Source organism: Haemaphysalis longicornis, unplaced genomic scaffold, assembly GCF_048455015.1.
Source record: "Haemaphysalis longicornis isolate Haplotype H1 unplaced genomic scaffold, Haemaphysalis longicornis Haplotype H1 scaffold_7, whole genome shotgun sequence".
In the NCBI taxonomy this organism is placed as follows: Eukaryota; Metazoa; Arthropoda; class Arachnida; order Ixodida; family Ixodidae; genus Haemaphysalis; species Haemaphysalis longicornis.
This window is the reverse complement of record NW_027526422.1, coordinates 102,871,259-102,899,000: the sequence shown is the minus strand read 5'-3', so window position 1 is coordinate 102,899,000 and position 27,742 is coordinate 102,871,259. Positions and strand designations below refer to the sequence as shown.

Below are 27,742 nucleotides of genomic sequence, written 5' to 3'. Positions count from 1 at the left end.
ATTCTATTCTGTCTGCCTTAAAGTTTCCAGGTTTGGCCAACAGGATGGAAGTTTACCTTTAAGAAGTGCCCAAAGTATCCATACTTTACTTTTGCAATGCGTTACTCACGGTATAAGTTCGTAAGTTCGCTTTGCAACTCCTTCGCTTCCGTCCAACATTAAGTTGGACGGAAGCAAAAGAGTAGCAAAGAAAAATGTTCTTTTTCAGGAAGGGAATGGTATACGGTATCGTAAATACAGGCATAAGAAGAGAGTACAGTTTGATCAGGTGGTTGTGCCAGAGGCTTATCGTACGAGACTCCCGCACCTGGTTCGTGGCCACGTGATTGGTCAAGGGCACCGATGGCCTTCCGAAGTCAAGGTAGCTGCGATTCGGGATTTTCCGCAGCCCCGTACTAAGACCGACATCCTCTCACTTTTGGCCGCAGCAGGCTACTACCAGCGATACATTCGCAGGTATTCCGAGTTAGCCAGCCCCCTCACTGACGCTCTTCAGAAAACTGAGCCCGTCAATATAAAATTGGATGAGAAGTAACGCAATAAAGCTTGACTTTGGGCTAGTTGGGTATGCATGACACCTTGAAAGACAGCGCAAAACCCGGACCAGCGCTCGTATCTGTGTACCCTCTCTACGTCCGGTTTTTGCGCTGTTTTTCAAGGTGGGATGAGAAGAAAGAGAAGGCTTTAATGGTTTGAAAAGAGCGCTGACGGGCCAGCAGGTGCTTGCAGCCCCTTGCTACAGCAAGCCTTTTGTCATTCAGTGCGATACTAGTTATCAAGACGTGGGGGGGGGTATTGTGCCAGAAAGGGGAGACGGGAGACGAGTACCAGGCGAACTGCCCAGGCGAACTGCTGTCGCTTCATCCTCGGATGGTCCTAAGAGATTCGACTTAAAGAATTTCGTACCACCGAAGTCAATCGGACGCTGACCTGCGCTAGAGGTAATGTGCCTTCTCTTTGTGAGAGCGTGGACGTCAATTGCTGTGCTAGGGATTTTCGTGACTGGTGCGTTTTTGAAAGCAGCGGGAGAAAGCTAGAAAGACGGCGGACCCAATCTGGTTATTTAATCTAGCTCGCGCAGGAGCCCAGAGCCCCGATCACTAACTCAAACGCTATGTAAATATATGTTTATTAAGTTTCTTTCTTCGTCCTACTCGGCCCCTATGTTTGACCCAACTCCGGACCAGCGGACGCCATCACCGGTCACGCTAGCAGATCCGCAACAGTATTCATAAAAAGTTTTCCACTCATGTGAGTTACCAATACAGCTCAACCAACCACCGTTAATAGATCAGGCATCGATTTAACCTTTGCACAGAATATCTGTTTGGACTAATAAAGGGTGTGGTTAAGTGTATTTCATTGTCTCTGGTTTCACTCTTTGTAGAGCCACGTGTGTGAATTCAAGTGACGTCGCATGGGTAATCGTTGTACGTGTCGTTTACAGCTTCGCTTTCCAACGACATTCAGAGGGTGGATTGACGCGCATTTTTAAATTCTAACTGGTCCATAATATGCACGTTCGGCTGGGGCAGCGGACAGGTGCTTTCAGGTGAAAATGGGAATGCGCGGCCGCCGGTACTTTCAGAGCAGCCTACCGAGGGGTGCGCGAAGCAGCCAGCATGCGCTGTGCGTGTCGAGTGAAACTATGCTTTCAGCGCGCGCATCGCGTCATCGAAGCGTGTGAGCATCGTCGGATATATTCGTCTTGCAAATAGCGGAGGAGTAATCCGCCGCTGTATAAACAACTGGACACTGAAATCCACAAGAAAAATGTTTCTGCGTGAGTGGTCATACGCTCATTACCTTGAATGTAATGAAATCGGTTCGTCACATCGTAACTCTCCAGCTTTCTTTAAGAAGACTGAATAAAAATATGACGCATATTTTAAAAGCACTGTATTTTAACAACCTCCCCCCAACACCCAGTCATTCCAGTGAAGCCGATTTACTCGCGGCCGCTGAGGCGTTCCTCCCCTCCACCGCCAAAACCGCTTTCACAACTGTTGTTCCCCTCACCATCAAATATGCTTTTTTTCACAGGCTGCGCAAGAGGCTGATAACGGCTGTAGTGCCCTTATCAGGCGTAACCAGAAATACCATCCTTCTTTGAACGCCGACGTGGGCCCATAATCCTTTTTCAGCATGAAAGTATTTCGCGCGACATTTCATCCCGTGTAGTTCACGCCTTACCACGCACCAATCACCGGTTTCCGGTTTATGCGGGGACTGGTTGGGGGAGGAAGCAGGGGGGTGAAAATGCACAGCGAGTCTTCATGCCGCTACCGATGTCATGCACATTTTACTGGCGGAAAATTTAAACGTGGTAATCTCGCGGCTCAATGTGACCTGTCAGCTCTCCTCGGTGGTCAAGCGGTCTGGGTTTGTATTGGTGTTTGGTGTGTTACACGTATGGTGACATGCCTACGAAGCGGGACGGAAACGGACAGCCACATATTTGTTCGCTTAAATAAAGGTAGAGTCCCTCAATACTTCAACTCCCCATGGACTGACGCCTATCGTTCGCTGGGAGGAAGAACAGCGGGAATCGAAGGCGTGTCGCCAAGACAGAAGCGGGAATGGGTGCGAAATCAAAAGAAAGCGCAGCCACCGCCGCTTCCGCTGCAAGTTTCATCTCGCCTAGCAGCTGGAAACTCTCCCGGGTTAACAGCAACGTCGATGTGAGGCAATTTTCCTTGTTAAGCTTTGTCAGCATTCAGAGCGAGAATTTTGGCGGTCTAAGCGCCCGCGCGTAACTGGTTGCCAGTTTATCAGGCACAAGTTGGGAGTGGATTGTAGGGAGAGGGGCCGTGCACGCGCAGCTGTAGGTATCATGCCCTCACTTATGACATGTCGTTGGGGTGGCGGGAGGTTTAAACGTGTACGTCCACGACCAATGTGACCTGTTCGGTGTCCTCAGTGATGGAGCCGATTGGGACAGACAGCTCCATGTTTCTCCACTAGAATAAATCTCGACTCCTTGAAAGTCTTATTGGGCTAGGTGCTAATTGCTTGATGGAATGTTTTCCATTCGCATTTTGTTTCGTGCATTTATTGCACTGCATCCTGCTTCGCAGGTCAGCCTTCTTCAAGTGTGGAAGGGCAATATTTTTTTTTGTAAGTGATTGCCACTGAAACCGAAAAGACACATACGCACAATGTTTATCGGAAATAAAGTGAGAGCTTGGATGTGAGCTCAGCCAGTATACAACCTCGATTCAATTTATGGCGGCAAAACATCCTTGTGATTTTTATTAGGCATGTTGATTCAAGGATCAAAGATTCAAGATTCAAAGCCAGGCACCACTAGAAGCAGACGCGCAACATAGCAGAAGACGAGCAGACGCTCCGATAACGAAATTGGCGCGCTGAAAGCAAATTATGGTTCGACAGGCACAGCGCGTGGGTTACGGGTCCTGCAGCCTACTGTAGAATGCTCTGATAGTTCCCTCGGCCACGCGCCCCCGTGTTCAACAAAATGAAGCTCACCACTGTACACATACGCAAGGAGACAATCACGTGGCTGCAATTTAGTACAACCGAGAGAAAAAATGCTCCCCAATTCACCCTGCGAAAGTGGTTGGAAAGCGAAGGTGTAAACAACACCAACAACGATTGCCCTTGCGAGGTCACTTGAATTCACACACGCCGCCCTAAAAGGAGCGAAATCAGAGACACGTGAAATACACTTACCCACACCCTTTATTACTTCAAAAAGATATTTTTACTAAGGTTAAATGAATGCACGATTAATTAACGGTGTTGGTTGCGTTGTATTGGTGAAGCACATGTGTGTAATATCTTTTTTGTAAAAGTAAAGCAAGCTCAAACCTGCTGTTGGCGATAACATATCTCCTCCGTGTCGGCCGCCGCCCCCGGAGGCGAGGTGAAGAGATCGGTGGCTGAGATGGAGAGGTGAGATGGCATTGCTTTAGAGGCAGCTTCCGTTAACTTTTATAACTCCTAGCGTATGCGCAAGGCAGGCACACGGCCGCTGCACGTGCCGTTGGCCAGAGCACACAGCGGCGCGGGAGGCCGCGTGACGCTCTCACGTGCAATTCAGCGAGAACACAGTGGGTAAACCCGCCGGCGTGCTCGGTGAGTACACCGTCTGTCTCTCCTGTCTCCGCATGAGCTCGTAGCTTAATTATTAAGACAACGGGCTCTCGCTCCGTTTCTCTATTCGTACCAGGTTCGATTCCTGGTGGGGGCCACTAACTGCTTGTATTTATTCCCGCGAGTTTTCTGTTGAAACCAACGGTTGCGTCTGAACCATAGGGCTGCTAGAGGTACAAAGTTTTGCGCTAGAAAACTCTGCGGGATTTCAATTTCTTTTGTAGCGGGGATGCATTATACAAAAAAAAAACGGGCTACGGGGAGACCCGACACACGGGTTACTTCGAAACAGTTCACGAAGAATAGATTCGTGGGTCGAGGCTTCTGCCATTGAGAAGAAGAAATCTGCGCTGCCTCTATCATTGCTTAGTGGTGGGGCCAGCGAAACAAGCCTTGCAAAATCAAAGCAGCTTCGATCGGTGGTCTACAGGAAAGCGCCAGTTGTACTGCTTGCATAGACGCGAATCTTTCTGTCTGTTTCCGCTCCTCTTCTTAACGTTCCTTTCTTTTTCTTTGGTGTACTGTCACATCCTGATTATTATGTATTAGGGCAATATTATAGCGACCACGTCAGGTTTATGGTCGTAGGGGAAAGTAAACCCTAATCAAGGGTGTGGTCTACGGCGTATGCTTGGATAGGTAATGCGCAGCTGTCCTCGGGAGAGTGTACAGTGCCACATTTATGTGGGTCAGACCTCACATCGTCTTAAAATTTACGTAAACCGCCTTGACACAACACTCGCTGCGCACTTAATGTCTGCAAACCCCACACGAGAACTAGTGCGCGATCTGCGGCTGAGGCAAAAAGTCGCATTGTAAATCACGCAGTAAGTCGTGTCCAGGGAGATCCCAGCAGCAGGCAGAATGTCATCGCTCTCCCCCGCACATGTTTCAATGAATCCATCCACTTTTTTCGGGATACTCGCCAGCTGCGTCTCGGAGAAACTTACCGATCTCCAAGCATCCCGAAGTGCTATAAAATTAAGAAAGGCAGCCTCTTCTTTACCCTCCCAGTTTCTGAAGTTTGCCGGCTTCTGCAGCGCGGACGGGCTGAGAATTCGATACACATGCAAACATGTCGGCTCATCTGGGTGGTCAGTACCACCTGGAACATGGCGGCCTTCCCCAAAAGAATTCTGGATGAATTCAGAATTCAGAATTCCAATGATTTCTGGTTGAGTTTTCCTATAAAAACGTACTTGAATTTTTGTTCAGTCAGCAAGTATTTGCAAAGGTCGACAGTTCATGTCAACGTCACCTTCTGATCGACACCTGTGCTCTTTTCGCCGCGAACATTTGTTCTCTTATGTGCCCGCCTACAAGCTTCTACTCCCAAGTGTCAAGTAATTTTAGGTATTCCTTCAAGACCCTGAGGTCACTGCTGCCTTTTCTTTGCCTTCAGCAAGGTGCCGCCGATTTAAGACAACAAATGAATGAGTTTCCATGTAAACTCAGTAGTGCCACCGCATCTGTGAAGATGTTCTACACCTCTTTCCTGGTAGCATGTCAAGCCAGAAGCCATCAAGTTGGGCTGTCCGTTTACATCCCGCGTTGTGGGCATCTCATTGTCTGTGTAACACACCAACACAAACCGATCTACAACGGAGGACTTTTTTTCGGCTGCAAAAGGCCGTGAGACGCCCAAGTAAAAATCTCCAAGCAGCGCAACGGGCATGTCATTGTTGAGTGCGTGAAGCCTGCGCCCGCGTGCACATTCACAATCCTTCCCCCACCGCTGCACCCAAAGAGGGGAAAGCGGTAATGTGTGCGTGCCTAGACGTGAAAGAGAGTGGCCAAAACGTCACTCCGGAAATACATTAAGCTGAACGGGATGAACACCAGCTAAAACCCTTATTTAGAAGCCCTTGAAGATAGGAACAGAAAAGACACAACCTTTGCCGGTAAAAGCTTTCGTCGTACGCCGATTTGTCTACACAGATCCCAGTCTAAAATCCCAACAGGAATACCGCAAAAACCCAACAAGAATATTTTGTCGTACGACAAAGAAGTTTGTTGGAACAACAGAAGTCCTGTTGTTGCGACAAAACCATCTGTTGTTACGACACACCCTTCTGTTGTAAGCACAAAGTCAATATTTTCAACGACAGACATTCCTGTAGTCACCAAAGAACGGCCATTTACGCTACTTTTCACAATGGACAATCACATTCAAACCATGTGCAACTACTGATAGAACATCAGAATCATGACAAGAAAGAGATTAGCCACGAAATAAGGGCAGGAATACCACATACGAAAGAATATCAAAATCACGACACGACAAGAATACGACAAGACAGTACAACACGCGAAAATACGGCAAGCTACAGAAATTTTCCTTGTATTTTTTGACTGAGACGATATGTGAGAATAGAGGTATATACTTCTTCTTCGTAGAATGTAGGAGTCATAACACTCTTTGAAGGCGGATATCCAAGTAAGAGGCATAATATGCACATCCCACACAATATTGAAGATTGTAGACGTTGTTTCCTAATTCTTAGAACGGCGGCAACTATGGTTTCGTTACTTCTCCCGCAAGGCCTTTTTTTGACGAGGACAACAGCTTTGTACGAATCCCTACCATATGTCAGGCACAACCATAAGGCCAGTTCATCGTGTTTGGTCTAACAATCAACCAAGAGCTTTCATGACTCATTTGGGCCATGGGCAGCGGAGGAGACGGATTCCCGAGCTCAATCCTTTAGGAAAAAGCAGATCCCGGTCTGTGTTATAACTGCGCGCTCCCTTTTAAATTACATTCAATAACCTATTTTTGGATGGCGGAGGGCACGTGGTCATAGTTGGACAAGCGGAAGCACAGGGAAGAGGTCGTGGCGTTCAGTCACTCATGATTATGGCGCCGTTGTAGATAATGCGTGATAACTTGGGAGTTGGAGTGTAGACCCCTTCTAACACTACCCTTGCAGGCCACGCTTAATTAGAAATACACCTTCACCGTGTAGGGGATTAGGGTTTTGGTAAAGTGGAATGTGAGCAGACGAGTTAGGGTAGATCACGGAGTAGAAAATCGCGAGAAGATGGGATAGCAGCATATTGTAAAATTAAGTGCTTGATTTCTGCGGAAACATTGTGTATGCAATACGGACTGGGCTGAGAGGCTGAACAGTCCGAGTGGAACCATTTGGGTGGTTAGGTGGGTGTACGGGCAGCAATAGCGTTAGGGTGTAGACACCAAACAGGTAATCATACGGAGACTTTTCGACCAGCCGCTTTTTGGCGAGAATGCTTGCATGATTCACATACACTGTGAGGGGCATATGTACACCTTTACCGGGTGCAGAACCATCAACAATCAAGGAAGGAGTATACTGAAGGCTGTCCCGCGATCGAATATTAGCAGCATGATTGCCGACGTCCCCAGGTCATATGCTCCGGAAATCATTCGATGCGTATCTGCGTTGCCTTCCGCCTAGTAGGTTTACCCCGGCTTGGATGTTGCGAACCGTAGCGGGATCAGAATAAGCCCGATCGAATTCTCTGACGATGACGTAGGAGCGAGCGAGGATGCATAATCTGGGTGGTGGCGATGGACGACCCTTGTAGGTCATGTGTTCCAGGGCTCCTAGCAGACCGGTGAGCTCACCTTGGAGTGGCAAAGGGCAAGGGTGGCCATAGTAGTGGATCTGCTAATAATAGGGCGTTTATCACGGTGCCATGAGGAAGTCTTGTAGACTGGCCTCTGCCAATATATAAACCTATTTTGATAGTCTCTGTACAATGCATCGACGGAGAGCATGCTGGCAGTACTGCCAGCGCGAAGTGAGGGAATTCGTTTGCTGGATTTTTCCGTACGAATTTTCTGCATAGATTGCATCTTGTGTATATTCTCTGACTCCCGGAGCTGACTCTCTGGGAGCTGTGTAGCCGGGCCACGTGTTCCAAAATTATCTGCTGGTATAGTAGAGCGGGGCACAAAAGCACTCCGGTAAGGCGAAATGGGGTAGGCGCTGTCGCTCATAAGCTGTTTGGAGTGCAGTGCGTGGGTTCTAACCATAAAAAATGCAGATGACTTCTTACGGCGGCACGTAACAGCACGTTGAGGGTTGCTGTTTTTTTTGCGTTTTTTTCATTGCTTTCCGATAGCCATGGTTTGCCAAAATGAGTGACCTCAAAGCTTTCACAGCGGGACCTTCTGGCCAAAGGCGCGACTTTGAGGCGAAGCGATGGCAGCACAGTGCGCTCGTCCTCTGGCCTAGCGCGCGAAAGAGGAAGGAAGTTTTCCCGCAAAGGGAAGACAAATTTGTTGAAATGGCGCCGCGTGTTAACACATATTGTCTTAGCAATGCAGGTGTTTCATTGTCGCACCACGCTACTGACAGAGGTTTTGGGATGCCTAAGCCGCAAAAAATTTGTTGTGTAGCATCGGCGGTGGCTCAGCTCACCATACTTTTACTGGCTGAAATTACATGACGAAATATTTCTACCGTTAACTGTAACGTCGCACAAGACCTCTAGTTCGACTCAAGGAACCAAGCTCTGTTCACTAGAACCTAATGCGAGTGTTCAAGAAACCTATTTCTGAAGTTTTACGGTGCGGTGTCCGTGCGAACGAATCAAGGGAAATCGATGGGGACAAATATTGCTTCCGCGTGCATGTGTATGTACATAGTGTTACAGGAACAAGCAAATACTGCTTCCGCATTTGTGCGGGTAGACGTCGTGCCACGCAAACCTTGCTATCGTTTGCATTTTTTATGTCCTGTAATCTAGAGAATAAGCCTGATTCGCTGCCTGTGTTGACATTTTAATAGCGCTAGAATTGCCGAGTGGTTGGCAGTTCCATTAGGAGATGGTGTCATGCTGTTTATGCAATTTAGAGTGTACTCCTCCTAGCCTAAGCGCTGTAGGGTTAGGACAAACATCAATGCTTCGTTTCTGTTAACAATGTATTGACAGCCCCAAAGAAAAGGCAATTAGCCCATTGACAGTGTATCACTCGGTTAATGAGATCAAAGAGATTCTGTAGCCTGTTTTTTTTCTTCCGTATACGAAGTGCGGTATCTACACTTTGTTTGGCTTTATGGTGGTTTGTTGCATGAACGTACGGTGCAGTACAGTGTTTTCAAGTTGAAATAGCTGCTGCCCGTGATGGTTCACCCTGCCAACCAGCCGCCTTCACCTGTCTCCACAAACACCAAGCCATCACAGCTACTGGTCGCAAGGATGTTTGCTGAACGAGGATGCCGGCGGGGTGGGAAATAACTAGTGCGTGGATATTTACCCGCACAACACTAAGAATAATAAAATACCTATAGGTACTACAGGATTGAGACGTGTGGTCGCTGTGTAACGCTGAAACTAAACATAACGCGTGGTCTCGGTGAAGCTGCATACCGCTGTGTGGAGCTGTTGCTTTTATTGACGCTAATAGTAAACAGTGCCACAACTCTGTATTTGTTTACTAAAAAACAACGACTATGGTGCAGTACCAGGAAGAAATTTCATCGCTGTCCGATGTTTCCTAAGTTGTTCCAAAATGCTGTTCAAGGCTTTGCTAGATCTTAGCTGCATTTCGGCAACGCCTAGTTGTACGGAAGCCATAATGATGGGTGCCGTTTGTGGACATTTGCAGCCAAGAGTGTAGTATTGATTTCGACGTAACTTGTATTTTTAATTTTGTAGCGAATGTTTACGTCGCAGGTCTTAAACAAATAGCGCAAATTATATGATTACGCGCGAGTTGTTCAGTGGAGTATGTATTTCAAGAAAAGTCGTATAGTTTTTTAAATATGATACCAACGTTTGAATTGAGCATTTTGTTGGTTTAACACAAGTTGGTGCGAGTTTGTATTTTGCTTTAGCTCATTCTTGCTGTTTCCAGTAACTAGCCCGTCTTACAACAAAGTTTGGGCGTCATGTTTTTTTTGGGGTCATTTTTTATTTTAGGAACACTTCGGAGTTGGGACACCCACCCTGGACTGCTAGAACGCGCGCTAAATGCGGACGATTTGGACAAATCTGTTAATTAAAAGTTCCACCTTCGCGCCCACATTCTTTCCTCTACGTGATTTAAATGCACAGCACAGCCTTGAGAAAGAGAGGAACCTTACGTGAACGTGAGGTGCTTGCGGTAGCCTCCAGATGTCAAGCCTGAACTTGAGATCATTGGTTGAACGGTTACGAAACGGTGAGGCGACTATGCTGCTTTGAAATTACTTTATTACGTTAATCCAGGATGTGATATCAGCCAAACCTCACTAAGTGTTTGGCCCAAAGACGCGGCTAGTCACGCCTGAGCAGCAAATAAGATCCACTTTAAATCGGCCAGTCTTCGTCTGGATCTTCCCGGGTCAAGATATCTTCAGGGCTTTCAGGTCCTCGCGTCAAAACACGCTTGCGCTGACAGGAGCATAGCGGCGAAGAGATCTATTGCTCCACATATGCGATACAGGTTGTCGTACGACCCCCACTGGTCACGAAAAATACCTGCGTAGAACAGAAACAGCACCTTTAAAACAACGGCCAACGGGAAGATTTAAATTCAGTGTTGATCTTAAGAAACTGGTATTTCTGGATAACATGGTTCAATGGGAGTCGTTTTGTTTTTTGACATGTCTTTAGCGAAAAACGCCCGCTGCAGACATGCTTACTTGATAATAGTCGAATTCACTTCATGCGCAGAACTGTGCAGAAAACAGCTACGAATAAATGTAGCTCCTGCTACAACGAAGCCGTCATCGTGAGTTGTCAGGGAGAAAGTGTTATGTGAAATTTCCACACCGATATAAAGGGATTGTGGTCTCCACCATTTTTCTCAGTGCCGAAAGGACAGAAGCGCCCGCCGCCCTCGCAGCGGAAAACACACGTTAATAATTACAGCGACCAGATCCTGATGGTGTGGATGGTTCGGTAACCATGGATACAACTAGTATTTTTATTCGGGATATTTTGGCCCAGTGCGTAAAACGGAAAAAAATGCCAGCCACCAAATATCTTGAATTACAGGGCTTTACTTCATTTTTGTAGCCGAAACTATTTGAGGCGAACGGTTCTATACGATATTATGCTGCCGCGACGGCCTACACGCAATGGGCTGTACGAAACCTGGAGCGCTTGTGTTTGTGGGATTTCTGTTGTAGTCGCACTCTAATTTTTACCAAATATGCACCAACCTGCCCTACAAAATGCAGTAAGCTCGACGTTATACTACCAACGGAGCACCCGATGATTCCGACCTCGAAGAATCCACGCTAGTCCCCTCGGAATACTCGGCCACAATGCGATACTACACGGGTATCAGGAAAGGTACCATCCGCCAAACGAATCTCTGACCAGGGCAGAAGCCACCCCCTGGAGACAGCTGCAGACAGGCACTTTCCCTAACCTAAACGTGCGGAGGAAAATTTATCCAACTCGATTTGCAGACGCATGCCCAGAGTGCCATCAAAAAAAACCCACCCGCTATGACTCCACATGGTAATGGCAAAGCACAACGGCTGTCCCCAAAATCAGAAACCCTAATGCGGAGCAATGGGAGGCACTGCTGGCCAGCGCCCGCTGTGAAGACCAGATCGGTCTGATTCAGCGGGCACGCAAAGCAGCAGAAGCCGTTGGAGTCCTGGACCTAGGGTGCCACCCCTGCTGACCCTATTGGGAACTGCGCACGTGGCACGAGCACCCGGTGGAGTGCCGCCAAACCACTACAAAATATAAATAAAAGTTTTTTCTCCCTTTCTTCCTCCTCCCAAATTAGCAGCTTTCCTCACTCATGCCTGTATCATAAAAAGCGTGTTTGCACCAGGCCAAGGGTCTGTTGATTCCGGTATATGCCCACTGCGCGCAAGCATTCGGAGCTTATGGCAGCAGCACGCCAACGAGAACTCGCTAGCGCGTCAGTGTCAGCCTACGCGTGTTCTGCGAACTAGTTCGTAGAGTAGTTTACGTTACGGCCCAAAAATTCTGACCTCAGTGCAGAAAACCTCGGCTGAAAAAAAGTCAACTTACGATACAAAACAATGTTCCGCCGGGGATTTGAATTGTGACTTGAAAATTAACATTCCTAGCGCTCCAGACCACTCGGCTACGGGCCAATTTTTTTTTTTTTATTCCATGGAAATTTTCGAAACCTTTAGAAGACAAGACACCTAACACGCAAAAGAAACACTAACAGGCGACAAAGGGCAAGGACATCGCTGCCAGCATTTGAAATACAAGATATATAATGTGTAACCAGTTTACACTTTTATTTAGTTTTAGCTCTTCAAGCCGCTTAGGTGGCTTAGGTTGTATAGCGCTTGTGCAGTAAGCGTGCCCCAAATTTCTACATGTCACGTCTAGCACTTGCATTTTTCAGACGGAAAAGCGTTCGTTGATATGTGGTCGTGCTCCTGACCGCTGTGCTTGTTCTCCCAGCGCGAAAAGTGATTCGTGCTCCTTAGTTTTACGCTGTACGGTAAAAGTAACAGTTGATTTTATTTCATTTGTACCTATATAGACTTCGCTGACTCTTCTCCCGCCTTGAAGTCGCCTTAAAGTTTGCTACTTGCGTACAAGTCAGCGATGTGTCGTATGTGCCCTTGTGCAGCGCTTGTATGGAGCAACCCTGGCTAAATACAGTGCACAAAATAACAAAGTAAAAAAAGGCACATTCTTCTATTCACAGACGTGTCGTGGATTCGTTTCAACTAAACGAACGAATTCGACGATCCGTCGGAGGAAGCCGGAATAAACGCGGGCTGACCGACTCGGCCGGAAGTTCAGCGAGCCGTGAAGTAGCTCAGTCAATGGTAAAGCCAAGTCGTCGCCTCGTGACGTCAAACGAAAACGCCACAGAAAATGAGCTAGGATGCTGAGAGGAGAATAACATTTTTGAATTGATTTTTCTGCTAAATAAATTCGTGTAAACGAGCTCAGAATGGTCGAAACAAGGCTTATGAACTCCGGACTACAATTTGCACTAGTAATCCCGCAAAGTTTACAAATCAATTCAGTGTCCCTTTAAGGCCGGCTTCAGCGAACCTAGGGGGGGGGGAAGGCGCACGCAAAACGTTATTTGAGAACCAATATTTACCATTTATAGTGTATTTATCTCTGTAGCAAAAAACTCAGAGCATGGCCTGCGTATTGTGCGCCTAATATCGGTAACCTTACCCGGCAATCTTCGTAACCCAGTTTGTTTGCTTTGTATAACAAAAAATATTCAGCTTTCGAGTGAGCAAAGATGTGGGTTTACTTTCTTTCTTTTTTATTGCACTTTTTATAGGCAGTGTGCAAGAGTTTGAAAACTCTTTTAGTTTATAGTTTGCAACGAGGTGTTAAATTTTGCAAACATAACTTACATTTAGCACACATTTCTGATGAGAATCATGCGCAATTGACACAAGTTAATTTTCAGAACAAATAGGTACAGATGGGTAGTTGTGTTTGACTCTGGTACTAGGCACTTTTCTTCAAAAATAATTTACACAATAGGGACAACATCGTTGCTAATACCTCCTAAGAAGGGAAAAAACCATGGGTCCTTCACCGTCGCTGCACGAACCATTGAACTTTTTGTAATGTCCTTTTGTAGTATTTCATCGCCTGGATAGACAATGTTGATATATTCAGGTGATATGGTCGACTTGCTATTACGACGTTTTACGAGTTGAAAATTGATCGATTGTGCTCATAATTCATGGTACGATTGTGTGTTTTTACACAGATGTTAGCACATAGGCGAGGTGAAATGCGGAAGAAACTGTAGGTTTGAAGCCACTTCTATCGCCACAATTGGTTGTAAGCTATAAATTACTGCAGGCACCCCAGACATTATGTGAAATTCACCCGGACAAAGTAATGCAACAGAGAATCCGGAACTGTTCTTCTCATGAAGAAAACTTGCGCATTCCTAAGCAATTGTAGAACACATTTCTCTTGCTAAACATCACGTGTTTCACAGAAACAGAATAATCATTCATTTTACTATAGGATGAATTCTGGTTGCCCCACGAGGCAAAGCTACCTTTTGAAAGGTTATTTGGATATTGTAGTTCTTAATTTGAGTGGTAATAAACAAGCTTGAGGAAGAGCAATAAAGGACCTATTTCTGCTGATCCAACTTACCCACAATTGAAGGCTCCCCAAAGACGACTGGTAGTGATATGACACCTATGAGGCCCGAAGAAAGTGCGAGACTGTGCACTCCCAAGTAGTCGGCGAGGAGCACTGGCTTGCTAATGAGTATATACCCAATCTGATGACCGGCCACGAACGTTACCGCGCACATGCTTGCCGCACTGCTGAGTTGGGGCGTAATCACCAGACACACACCCAGAAGTGCACATGTCAAAGCAGCTATCGCAGATCGTGCGTATTTATGGTTATCACCAACAAACGGAATTATCACGTGTCCGCAAATTCCTCCTAAAGATAAAAGAGTTAATAGTTGCGCTGCCTGTTCAGACGGCATCCCCTTATCCCTTCCATAGTCAGCAATAGTAGAGTTTACTACTGGAATAGTGAAGTCTGCAGCCAACGCTGCAGTCAGAAGAACCTAGAAACAGGGTTTTTTGAGCAGCGTAAATGTATGCAAGAGTATGGCGTTGTCATTTTCGCTGACCGCTGGACAAGTACTTTCTGACAGTGGTGACGCCGGCTGAGGTGTTGTACCATGCACAGGCGCAGTTTTTCTTGTGCTCACACCTTTCTTATCGCCCAAGTTGTTGGCGGTGCCTCTTTCTGCATCTTTACTACTCTGACAAAAGGTGCCTCCAGGATTACGACTACCTGTTACAACTGCCGGGTTGTGAGCGGGACTTGTAGCTTCGTTTTCTGGCTGGTTAATTTTGTTGGAGTGGATGCACGCCGACCATTCAATTGGTCGCGGGTTTCGCGGCATCAAGGTCAATGGAATCGCATTAAGAATGAGGCCACCAGTGACCAAAAACGTTCCTTTCAGGCCGTATGCAGACCACAAGAACATGAGAAGTGAAGGCCCCACGACGCCCGCAAATGAAACTACGGCAAACATGATTCCTAATGCGACGCTTCTGTAGTGGTTGAAGTGCAACACTAAGTAGATGGACGTCGCTATCTGCATGACCCCCAGGCACACTCCTGCAGAGATAGATAGTAGAACAACAATGTTTATTTTTGTAGGCGCTCTTTTCCGCAGCATGCACAAGATGAACGAAAATCTGTGTCACCATTTATTGATTCTTTTTTCTCGTATAGATGCGAGAAAGAAATTTCAAACAAAACTTTAAATCCGATCAGCAGTTTGTGCAGGTGTTCAACGCATTAAACATAAGATGTTCTCAGATACAGCACTTTTAGCTCAACAATCAGGAGAGTAAACACTGAATGCAAGGAAAAGAGACCGTGATTTTTAAAAAATTACGATGAATTGTTTCTCCTCCCGACTGTACGCTGGCCGTATAAAATGCGGGCGCACCTGCATTTCCACTTGTCAGCGTGGACAACCTTCAGGTCTTTAGCGTATGCTTAAATATAAACCATCGAGTCTCTATCCATAAAATTGAGGCTACCGCTATCTCAGTAAACACACTGCCTTCGCTGCCCAGGCAAACAATGTCACATAATAAAGGCGCATGGTTCGCGTTGATGTTCTGCACGCCAATGAAATCAAATAATACAAACTGGCCCCCTCCCTTCTTACTGCGTTGCACATGACGTTAAACGAGAACGTAAAGCTTTTTTCCGCACCAAGATAACAAACACTGACCAACTACGTTTCCTGCAACTTTCAAGGACATGATTTATGAAAGCGTTTTGTCGTTTTAGTTGGCATTGGCCTATGCGACTTCGACTTTTGTATGGTTATGCTTTTTTCCCTTTTATTTCCTTCTTTTGTAAGGAATTATGTACAAGAACACTACTGATTACAATAACGATTATAATAACGATCAAATTTTTCACCTCAACCAAGTATTCATTTTTTGGAGACCGAAGGCATTACGAACTATTTTGTACACTTTTTATAGTGTTTTGGGTTGCTTTCTTGAAGGGGGCATGTTTGTCTCCATTGTTAGAGGGCCGTGTACAAAGTAGACAGTCTTTAAAGCAGCACAGACACACTGCACTTCAAAGGTGTAGAGGTAGTTTAAAAATATTATAATGCTGGTTGAAGACGAGCCACGAGGGAAATATTGCCCAGGACACGTGGCCCCTATAGAAAACAAACGATATGGTTAGTTGCCCTTGTATCGGTGCCCCTCTATACCTACACTGACACATGCGTGCATGGGATACTCAGCAGTTACGCCGCTGAATGTTGCACCGTGTAGATGTGACGACGTCGGCTCTGGCAGATTTGTGGCGACATAAGCAGGGCTTTGGTACCTTCAAAAATTCTCTGCTGTAAACTGAGGCCTACATCGTGTTAAGCTGTTACTTAAGGATTATCCGAGTTATCAAATTATCGCTTGTGGAAAATGTCGGTATTGTTTATTGGAGGCTTGTAAATAAAGGTGAAAACTTAGCATTCAGTGGTAGCCTCGCCGTGTGGTGTCTGATAAATTGAGTATTCTCACGGTCACGCGGCAGTGGCGCGCAGTGTTGAAGTTTTAAAATGCATATCCCTCTGTATGGAGCTCGCAGCATTTATTGACACGATGTAAAGGGCTGTAACCGCCATTCCTTTTGAAAAGCAACAATCCCACAGACCACTCATTAAAAATTCGTCAACGCCACCTCTCTCATTTTGCATCATCGACAAGAGTGTGCGTATACAGCAGCGCGACTCCAGACATTGTGTTTCCTGCTTAACCGTTTTCGGGCTCGATGATGCGCTGTGATTAAGCTTGGGGAAAAAATGTTGTTGTGCGGGCGCTATATAGCTAAGAACATTAAATAGCTTTCCTACACATAAAAAAATATTTCTGACACCTGCTAGATACTAGCGCTTTCTGATTTGGCTGCTTGCAAATTGATCACAGTTCATCGTCTTTTGCCTTGTTGCCTACATTTTTTTCTAATTGAAGTGTTTTCCCGAATATAACGTTGACTTCACCTACATTCATTGTAGAGTTTTGAAGGAAAGCTTAATACAAATTGTACCGTAATGCATGTGGAGACATTTTAGAGTAGCAGGGCGGCCAGCATGCAGAAATTTAGGTTGAAGTTGTTTTTGATGTCTTACATGCACCCCTTTTATGAGTGGGAAATTTTATTATGCAGAACAAGCATTTTCATAGTAGTTTTGATCGAAAGTGAATGAAACGTTCTTGTCCAAAAGCAAAACCTCCATGGTACGTGTAAATTAAAAACGTTTTATCTCACACGTATGTTCTTGTTTGGAGTTCTGTGCGCTTCAAAACTGAACAGACATTATTGAAAACAAAGAAATTGACGTTTAAATGCCAGTGTTTTTGCATTTGTCTCACATTTAATACAAAGGAAACGTAGTAATAGCAGCCTGTTTAAAATAAAACTAATACAAAGATCAAACCATTGTGGATTAACCATTGTTCCGTCATGTCGAAAAAATATAGCATGAAAGTAATTTTCTATCGCCTCAACCGTATTTTGCAGCAGATGTTCGTTTTATTCCTTCCTAAACCCGCAATTCTAGAAGCACCCACAACTACCCCCACCAACTCACTAAATGTGACCAGTTTTATGAACCACAGATGAGCTATAATGAAAAAGTATATATATATATATATATATATATATATATATATATATATATATATATACATACACAAAGTAGAAGTACGCTCTTCGGAGACTTTATTTCCAACGTTTCGACCTGAGACAGGTCTCCTGTCTCAGGTCGAAACGTTGGAAATAAAGTCTCCGAAGAGCGTACTTCTACTTTGTGCGTATTCCTGCAGCAACTAAGGACTCCACTTCACGACTATATATATATATATATATATATATATATATATATATATATATATATATATATATCAATCATACGTCTCGCACAGCGTTTAGCCTTACAATGACACCCGCACTTAATCCCACGAACTAAAGTTGGCATACGAAATCAGTGGTCATGATGTAGTATATTTTGAACCACGGTGCACTTTCTTTTCTTTTGCAACAGGTAGTTTTTATAGATGTTTTTACACGCAAATCCTCCGTCGGTTCTGTACTTACCGTAGAAAAATCCATACGTCACGGATATCCACGTTATGTTAGAAACAAATGCAGAGGCAATGACTGACAGCGGGCACAGGCAAGCCCCAACAAGAAGCACCCTGATGATTGGCACATTGTGTTGAACAGCGCCGACCAAGATACCTGAGAAATTAACGTACACATTCAATACATATACTTCTTGATTCGTGGAAATCGAAGCGAAGCATTCAGAACCTACGTTTCTACAAACTGCCTTCAGGACAGGTCGTCATTGCGTTTAGTCAAGTAAACTGAAAGCTGTAAAAACAAGAATACATCTACAAAAACACGAACAAGAAAGCGATCAATTTATGCTGCCAAAAGTAAATGGACACGACGGTTCCTGTTAGTAAATCAATAAAGCATTAAAAACTGATTTTTTGGAGCATATAGTCTCTTTCTCAAAAGAAAGGCCATCACTTCAAACACCCTGATTAGAAGCGGCTGACCGAAAAGGTACTTTTCACCTGAGAAAGCGGAATTCTTTTCTGTACCAGCCATACGTATGCTGCCATAACGAACACTGCCAACCATGGCAGGGTGCCGTGCCGCAGCGTACACTTAACATTATTTAAGTTGAAATGTGGCATTTAAAAATTGTCCGAGCTAAAACATTAGCAAAATGGGCTGGTTCCTGTTGTTTTATGTAGTTTTTGAATCAGACATTGAACACGGTGGAAGTGATTTGCGTACGTACGGTAGCGCCCTGTTCAGACACTGCATGGCGCCACCATTCTGATTTCAGAAAGCGTAACGCCAAATTAAAATTTATTGCACGAATTTATTCAGAATTTCCTTGGTACTACATTTCATAAAACGCTGGCTTGCTTATGAGCTAGAAACATACACTTCACAAATGTCGGTTCTCTGTCACTTTAAAGGAACATTTTCACATCTTAACATGGGGTAGGTAGCTGACATTTATTATACAGAATAATAATACGCTGCAGAAAATTTCGCTAGGTATTTAGTGGGAAGACTATTGCAAGTTCTTGCAGGACAAATAATAAATGCTAGCGTGTATCTGGTCGTAAAACCGCGGTTCAAAATCACCGGGCAAAAATTCATTGACCAGAGGGAATCTGCTACTTACAAGCATAAAGGGGTAATAAAATGGTAGGGAGCTAACTAGTGTCGTGATTTTCCTATAGTTTACTTGATAGAAAGCCTGTGTCAAATCCATACCAGCTGAAATAAAGCGAAGTAAGCAAACGTCATGCCCCCATTTACTCAGTGGCGACAGACGAAATCTTTTTCCGCTTTTTTGGCTCTTTCCTGGATTTGCCGGCAACCACCATACACGTTTAACTCTGTGTTTTGCACCTCCAACCCAATTTTACATATTAGTCACCCGCACGCCGACACCCCCCCGCCCCTCATTTCCGAGTCAATAACACAGTGAGCTTTGAAAAATCGTCTCAGCACATTGGTATAGCGGCCCGCCTGACTTTCAGAGGCTCACCACGCCGTGCCGGCACTGCCTAGAATGCGACTTGTGCATGTAGCGGTGTGAGCTTTGAGATTACCCCTTAAGAAGGGAAGCGTGCTGGAGCCTTACCAAAAATCTGGAGCCTTACCAACGCATTCGACGAAAAACGGTGTACAACTGAATGCAGTGATGCAAAAGACAAGGTTTTTAGAAAATATTTTTGCAACACCGACATAACAACGAATAGGTGCAGCTCTTGTCTGAAAAACAGCAGCAGAGTGAGAGGATGATATATGGAGATGGGAATGTAACCACAAAAAGCTACAACACATCCGCCTGGCTCTAAGATCGGTGGTGCCAAAATAAGGCGCGTTCGAATAACCTCGGATATTTCAATCAGTTGAAGGGTTTTGCTCACCTTTAGCAATGTGATCCAGACCGGTTAAATTAGTTTTCGTACAACAGGGGGCGACGAAAAGTGGGATTCTGTGACTGGCCACAACTCAAATATATGTGTTAGAGAAACCAACCTGGCGCTCGGTGTTAGGCGCGGAGCGCGTGAGCGCAGAGCTGCGGTAAAAATATCACCGACACATGTGCGGGAATTGACGTGTCGTTAAATGTGAAGGAGTTAAATAAATACACCAAGAGGGAAGCTGTTGTGCAAAAAGCAGATTCAAGCTCAATTCACGAGAACGATATATAATGTAAATTGTTGTATACGATGATGCTGGAAGTTGTGCCTTGTGGATAGGCTCACGACCTTAAGGGAAGGAAGACACAGGGAAAGCTGCTCGTTCGTGGTATTATGTCCTTCCATAGTTACTGGACCGCGGTCGAAGCACTTGAGATACCGGGACGCTACTTCATCCGCCTCGCCACAAGAATAAGTTCTGCCCATATCTCATGGGTATGAAATTTTCACATCCACATATTCGGATTAAGAGTGGTGAAGAAGCGAAAATTTATTAATGTCCGAATTCACACTACAATCCTGTCCAGGAACGCCCGTCTCGTTGACATCCCCATTCACCGAAGCAGTTCACGTTAGCTCAGTCTTCCCATAAATTTGCTTACATTTCAAAAGACCTTCGAGAAATCTCATTGATCATCTTCGCAGAAAGGTAACGTTTGATCATACTCGCACATCAAATTTATCCCACTGGTTTATTTTCAGACTTTGAACACTGCATCACGCACTTTGATTGTGCCAAGGATTTCAACCCATCAGTTAGGGGGCTCACGTCAGGGATTTTCAACTTCGTATTCTAAGTATAACACCTCAAGGTGGCACGAGTACCCGAAGGGAAAATTGCTGGCACGCAACGACTTTTGTTCGCGTCTACATAGAAAAATTTGAGCAGTTTGAGCTTGAGCTGCAAAAAACTTGATATTGTGTTTTCAGCTACGACTTGACTGTCCTTGTGTACTAAAGCGACCTTCTCCCGTTTGTGACTCGCGCATAGCCCAACTGTGGAGCTGTGATGAAAAGTGCTCAAGGGCGCACCTGCGTGCCACGCAGTGACGCCAACAATGTAGATGTACCATAAAAACACAGGGATATTCCGAAAACATATCGACTCGTCAGAGCCGCGTGCAACCTAAATAGCCCTTGTGGGCCTCATTCCGCGCGTAGGAGATGTCGTCAGCATTGTGCAACACAATAGTCGGCTAATACGTATCATTTATATTGGACGACGGCATAATAAGGGCTCCTGCTCACACGCTTTTGTATGCCCCTCATTTTTGTGAGCGGTGTACACGCACTCACGCAGCCCTGACACTTTAAATCGGTATTTCAATTAATAAATTGCCTCTGACCATACCATATTCGTACGGCTGAATGTGCAGTGCTTGGGTCCATTTCAGCTTCAAAAAAGGATCCGTTGGACCCTTCTTTGTAAAATCTACGATCCCCCGTGCAAGATTTTGTCATAGGCGATACAGCTCTCCAGCGAGATCCTCTTGAGCGCAGCCATCAACAGAATCAAAGCAGTACTACATCGCTTAGTAAAGCTGCCATTTTTATGGGTGAAGGGCACTCCATGCCACGCCTTAAGCGTAGACAGAAAGGTAGAACACAGACGAACGCTGACTCTGAAGTGAATTATGGAAAGAAACGTCGACCTACACACGGTAATTTTGTTATGACTGCATAAGGTTCCAAGTTAGGGTCTACCTGGAGCACATTTGAAAGGCAGGGTACAGGGATGCACATGGTTCGTCCTGTGTTATTTCATTCTGTGTACCTTAGAAGTTATTAGTTATATACAGTGTAATAAACGTTTTCCTATAAGAGATACCTCAATAATTCACACTTTACTTGTTTAATGCTTTACTGACCGTGTAAGAAATAATTACAGGTGTGGACACCATGGTCCAAAATATTGTCAGAGAGTTGGTGATGTCGTGTGCGCGCAAGTGGACGTTCGAATGGAAGGTCATCTGGTGGCTGAACTCCCAATTCAAAAGCTCCTAGACTTCACGCCGCTCCACCAGATGGCTGTATTGGAGAATATGGAAGCAAGGTGATTAGCACTGGCACCACAGGCATGTGTGTAAAGCGATGTTATTCTGGTTGTTTCCCGTATTTGGGACCGCAATTCAGCAGCCTCACATCCGTTTGCATCGCTATACCGACCAAACGTTGAGGACAGGGCATGGCAAACAAAAACGTCAGCACGCGCGCGTTTTCAAACAAGCTTGCGGCCTAAACATACGGGATTGTCTGCTTTGTTACAAACCTGTTTTAGTTGCTGCAATCGCTTATAGGCCTATATTGTCCGAAACGGATAGATTTGATTTGAAATAGTCTTTGTGCTATTTCCTAGGACTCAGAGCGGTCGTCGGCCACTGTATAATTTCTCTGGTAGCTCTTCAAATGGGTTGGCTCGACTTGATCGACTAACGTTGTTTTGTACACGTGTCCAGCAAAAGGGCGGAAGGAAGAAGGCCAAATTCACGTTTGCAACTCGTTCAACCTTGCAGTCGCGATTGCAACCTCAGCACACAAAATTGACGAGCCTGTTATTGCTGGTCTTCTCGTACCGTCTTTGCTCGGCGTTTTCAATCGTGAAGCGCGAAACGGAAGCGATGGGTAGCGGTCACGTAGATGAAGCGTTTGAGTTACATTTAAGTTAAAGCCGTTGTTATTTGCAATATATATATAAAACATTTTCACGCTTCGAGGCTGGAACAAACAAAACTATATTCCCGAGAAAAAAAGCCTTCATTGTGATTGACTTTGACGACGTCACCTTATCTTCAGCCTTTATATCAAGGTGTATTTGACTAACTGATATAGCTGCGTAGATTTAGGTTACACTAATAAATAAATTCGGGTGTTGTTTGTTTATGCGCAAGCGTGAGTTTGGGCTAGTTGGCGTCCGTAGCGATCTGAAGCTTCCTTAAGCAAAAAAAAAAAACGTAGAGAATTTTAGTGAGAGACGAAACGGGCCCGTGTTTTCCTTTTTTGCTAAACGCAGATATTTGGGCTTGTTACTGAGCTTTCCGTTGAAGTGGTTTAAAAAGGCCCACCGGCGGTCTTACACACCCGGTGGCCAGAGCCGAGGCGGAGGAGAAGCTTCTGTGGCTGTTCTTATGCGAAAAGGTACAATTTTGCTGACGGCACTGAATTCTTGTGAATTCATGTGGGAATGATTGCATTTTGCACCCACTGATGTTTGCGTCCACGGAGTTTGATCTTGCTCCGTGGTTGACCTAACCGTTGTCTTTTTGCCTCCTGTGACTGGCTCACGGGCGCTGTTCATCTCGTCTACCTTTTTTAAAGACGATATTTTCTTGGGATATTTAAACAACGAAATTGAGGTCTGCCTGTATGTCTGTCTTTCGGTCTGTCTGAAAAAGAATTTTTTTTCTCCTCCTGTGGCATACAGAAATACAAAACACTCGTGGTCCCAGGCTCTACCACGTACGCATACATAGTGCTTCACGTTTCAGAACATCACGCCTTGTTGCTAGCCGAAGAAATGAACATTTTTCACAAAATGAAGTTGGAACTGCCATTATTGTTGCATAAAACATGCACGAGTGGTGTACATTCGCAGGCACAAAGACTGCGTTAGACGGGCAGCCCGTGCGCGGAGTGGGGGGATACCTCCCCCACCGCAGGCACCGACGCTTTTTACATACATCGCAGATGTTTTTACCTGGTAGCATGCACATGTGCGAAGCATTCGTCGTTTTAGGCTTTCCTACGGGCACATCTATGGCCCACTTGCTCCATTTGGGACCAGCAGGAGGTACTAAATAACACAAAGGATAAACACTATTTAAAGAGCGAAGTATAAACTCCCTTAGCAGAAACTTCCTTTAGAAACTTCGTTTAGCAGAAGCAAAACAAGCATGCGAGGCTTACATCCGTGAACACACACTTTGCACTTATGTAGGGCAGACAACACCAGGGTGGTGGGAGAAGCGTCTCCCTGCCCCAGGCGCTCGCGAACTATACAAGCATCTTCCGTCATATCATCTGGCAACTTATGTTCCTGTAAAACGCAAGCCGTGTATTGGTGTGCAGCTCACGCGCACTAGTTCGTTTTTAACTTCAATAAAAGGACAAGACCATTTCCGCAAGAACTCTTCCTCCCCCAAGAACTCTGCTTCCAGGCTTTCTGTTAGCTTCGTGTGCATAAGGATCAGTAGCTCCACTGTTTTCGCTGTGGACGCGCTTGCTTGACAGCAATTTGACCTGTTTATCCATAAGGCGTGAAAACCGATCTTTATGACAAGATCTGCTAATGGGCTTCTCACATACCTCCCGCCTTCCAGGAAGTCTCTTATGCGAAGCTGTGTGTATAACCTGCTCGCTATGAGCCAGAATGTTTTAGCTACAGTGCATTGGATCAGTGCGTGTTCATTTGAGCCTCTTTGATTGCAATGTACACACGTGTCCGTTGATGTTGTACCCCATTTCCTTACAACAGTTCTCTTTGGTAAAACTGACCATTCAAATTTCCATTGTACGTCTTGGGCTTCCCCCGGTACATTTGCATTGATCAGAATGCGCCAGGGAAAGTTCTTCGGTTTTGTGCCTAAGGTATCCGAGTTTGCCGCGTCACGTTTTTGGGCAAGTTGTACATTCCTTATGTCTTCTTTCTCTCTTTTTAAATTATGAGTGGGTAACTGCCTGTATGCTGCAATTACCTCTTAAACGGTGGGTGTCTGAATTGCTTCGTGCCCGCACGGAGTGTGCTGGAGAAATAACCTAGCCTGTGCCCCCAGAAAGTATACACTGAGCTGTCTAGCTGGATGTCCTGGATGCCGTTCAAGGACCCTAAGAGCACTTTTCAATACGTAGGTGACGGAGTAGTCAGCGACTGAAGGAATGTTCCACCCTCCGAGTTGTCTGGGCAGGCCCAGCTTTCCACTTTTTACCAAAGCTGCTTTATGTGACCAAAACATACGTAATACTTCAGACGTGATTTTGACCGATATGCGCCGAGGCAGAGCGACCGCTCCTGCTATGTGCCATATCTTCCCTGTGAACACGTTGAATGCCAAGTACCGTCTGACTGTACAGTGAAGCCCGCTTATATCAAACACTGATATATCGAATTATTGCCTATATCGAATTTTTGTATAATTCTGGTAAAAATTACACGCATTTAAAAGTTTTTACATCGAACGCGATTTTTCTCACCATGCAGTGCCATCCAACTCTCCCCTGCGGGATATTTCGGTCTCCATAGGCAAGCAGCAGGCTTTCCCGCAATACATCGGCGCGCAGCCGTGGCGCGGGTGCCGCTTGCAACTCCCGCGCGAGCTCGGGCGCGTCCAAACCGGCTGTGGCAGAGTGGACCTGCTCCGCGCATGCATGCCGTTGGAGCCGAAAGCGCCACATTTAGCGCTGTGGGCTGCGGTGTCGCCGAACTTCAAGTCCTCGCCACTCGCTGCGCGCACTTGCTCGGTTCGCTGGGTTTCCCCTTTATTCGCTTGTATCTATGCTTGTCTCCGCTGTATGTAAGACGCCGAGGACTCCGTATCGCTTCCGAGCACGAGCGAAGCCGTCGCTGCAATGGCCCTGCTACGGCGATACTGCAGTGCCAGTCAGGGCACCGGTGTTATGCTTGTCGACTGTTTAGATACCGTGGAGAAAGAAGCGTCGGCGCCAGTGCGTCGGCGCGCCGGCGCGCCCCGCAGGGATACGCGTAAACTGTTTCAAGTACTGCAATCTCCACCCAGCGTCGCAAACCGGTGTTTGAAAGGACGAATAATAATAGAAGGAGCTACTGAGTTTGTAAGTATCCTCGGTGTGCCTTAGTTTGCGGCTATTGAAATTTATATTGGTTACGAAATGTTTCATTGAGGACAGTTCGTGAGAATTGTGCTACTACATAGACGGAAGTGTGTAATAAATGCGTATTCGTGAAACAAACTCAAATTTGTTTCCCTCTTCCATTCATTCCTAGCTTCTCGTAGCCTACATCCATCCTCCTCCATTTGAAGGTGGAATTATTCTACATCCTTAACGCTCCTTTCAACTACTAACACACAATTATTCGATTCGATATTCCTGAAAACAAATACTACGGCGCCTAAGCACTCCTTATGTGAATGAGGAAGAGTTATTGTGCAATTGCCTAACACACATGAAGGCATTGCAGGAAACGGCTTTGTGATTTGTATGCCTGGTGCTTTCTGCAGCCCTAAGTGAGGGAGCCACATCAAGAGCGAAGACCAGTGATGACTGGCCTAAATTGTTCTTTTCAGTATTATAATCGTGATCTGTGTTTTGTAACGATAGATACACTACGATACCCGGGGCAGTCTTCACAGGGTGACCAGTTTTTACCTTGAGTACTAGAGGTCAAACCACACCTCCTTCCAAAAGCGCCCGGCATAGAGCAGCGTCCCGATGGCGAGGAGAGATAGGCGGCAGGAAAGAAAAAGGCTTAATCGGGGATATAAAAAGCGCGAACTAAACAAAGACAAAGGAAGTGAAACAGAAGGACAGCGGCTGGTCTAACAATAAAGTTTAATATCAAGAAGGGTGAGTATAAACATTTAACACAAAAATTCACAGCATGTCCACGGGGTGAATGATGATGAGTGGGCGAAGCTCCTGAGGGGAAATCGTCGGTAAAACCGTGACTCTTCAGTGAAAGTTCGCCCACTACATCTGTGTCCGAACGTAACGTCTAGAAAGTCTCGCTTAAACTGCGCGTCAGCACCTTGGGGCTGAGCTCGCCTGATGCGTTTTGCAGACGCCTCACGAGCTCTCACTTTGCATACGCGCGCTTTCTCGCCGCTTCCCGTTATCTGACGTTTTGGAGATCCTCTTCGCGCCGCAGCCGTGCCGCTTCGCGTACTGCAGGGTCCTCGCGCCGTTGCCGTGACGCTTGGGCCTCTCGTTCTCGAACGCTGGGATCTTGGCGGCGTCGTCGCCCAGCCAGACAACACGCTTCGGCCTCCCGCTCTCGTACGGCGGGATCTTGGCGGCGGCGTCGCGCAGCTTCACGGAGTGCTTCTGCCTCGCGGGCTCGCACATCTGCAGCCTTATCCATCGGGAGACTCCGAGCGCGCGCCAACAGCGAACGGAGTTTATTACAACGCTCCCCGCCATCTAGTAAACAATCCAAGAACTAAACTAGAGGTAGCCACGCCATCTAGTAAACAATCCAAGCGCATCTTTTCATCATATACAAGTACCGCCATCTAGTAAGCAATCCAAGAACTAAACTAGATGTAGCCGCGCCATCTAGTAAACAATCCAAGAACTGAACTAGAGGTGGCTACATACATACGTCGAGGATGGACAGACCCACGCCTTAAGGAGCTTCGCCCCTAAAAATTAGAAACAATGCGGGTGAGAGGAGCAAGCTTACAAAAGCTACGGTGAGAAGCCAAATAGATAGACACCGGCTACAGTCAAGACACACGAAGATATTGAATCACTTTCTGATGAAGACACACGCTTGCTTGCCTGACAGCACTTGCCTACTCTTTCTCGTATGTGGAACGTTTCCACAATTTTGCGGGGCGTTTGTTAACGGTGATAAATAAAATGTCAGTGGCAGAAAAATTAAGTTTACATCCACTGCACGTACTGCAATGTGAAGAAAGATGGGATCATAGTGGCCC

At 45.8% G+C, this 27,742-nt stretch overlaps 1 long non-coding RNA gene across 1 annotated transcript; it reads right to left on the bottom strand.

Annotated features, from left to right (window-relative positions):
- Positions 1-10,315: 10,315 nt before the first annotated feature.
- LOC144144713 (uncharacterized) lies at positions 10,316-20,140 on the bottom strand. The gene is made up of 4 exons (XR_013317318.1): positions 20,058-20,140; positions 18,190-18,333; positions 14,185-15,177; positions 10,316-10,566 (listed from the first exon to the last, which is right to left on the bottom strand). It is a non-coding gene; the product is annotated as an uncharacterized LOC144144713 (long non-coding RNA).
- Positions 20,141-27,742: the final 7,602 nt, after the last annotated feature.